This window comes from Pteropus vampyrus, unplaced genomic scaffold (assembly GCF_000151845.1).
Source record: "Pteropus vampyrus isolate Shadow unplaced genomic scaffold, Pvam_2.0 Scaffold335, whole genome shotgun sequence".
Lineage (NCBI taxonomy): Eukaryota > Metazoa > Chordata > Mammalia > Chiroptera > Pteropodidae > Pteropus > Pteropus vampyrus.
In genome coordinates this window covers 4,751,170-4,752,124 of record NW_011889116.1, presented here as the reverse complement: position 1 = coordinate 4,752,124, position 955 = coordinate 4,751,170, and positions in this window count along the sequence as shown.

Sequence of the window (955 nt, the reverse complement as noted above, 5' to 3'; positions counted from 1 at the left end):
AGAGGGGAGAGGGAGAGGGAGAGGGAGACGGAGCGCATGAGCAACCCTCTCTGGTGTCTCTTCTTATAAAAGGACTAAACACATCATGCGGGCTCCATTTTCATAATCTCACCTAAACCGAATTATCTCCCAAAAGTCCATCTTCAAATACCATCACACTGGGGGTTAGAACATCAACATATGAATTTGAAAAGGACACAATTTAGTCTATAGCAAGGTCTAACCCCCACTGTGACTGTTTTTGGATATAAGGCCCACAGGAGTAAATTAAATGAGGTCATAAGAGTTGGGCCGTGATCCGATATGATTAGTATCTTTATAAGAAGAGACAACAGAGCTTGATATCTCTCTCCCTCTCTCTCTGTCTCCACACACAAACACACACATATACACACACACTCACAAAGGAAAGGAAAAGCTATGCGAGGACACAGTAAGAAGGCGCTCAGCCCTCAGCCAAATCCCGCCTGCTACGGCTGAGGTTTGGAGGGTGCAGGTGAGGGTCACTGCTGGGGAAGAAACATAGTCTTCCTGGGATGCCCATCCCAGACTGGGGAGAGACCGGAGAATGGGAAGGGGACATGTCTGGATAAGGGTACCAAGACATAAGTATCTCTTCAACAAATGCTGGACAACCGAATATCTATATGTAAAAGAATTAAGTTGGAAACTTAACTCACATCATATACAAAAATTAACTCAAAATTAAACACATACCTAAACAAAGAATTAAAATTATAAAAATCTTAGGAGAAAAGAGGGAAAAACTCGTAATCTTCGATTTAGCAATGGATTTTTCGATATGATACCAAAAGCATAAACAATAAAAGAAAAATTAGATGAACTGAACTTCATCAAAGATTAAAAAAAAATCTTGTACCTAAAAGGACACTATGAAGAAACTGAAAGACAATCTACAGAATGGAATAAAATATTTACAAATCACTTACCTGAT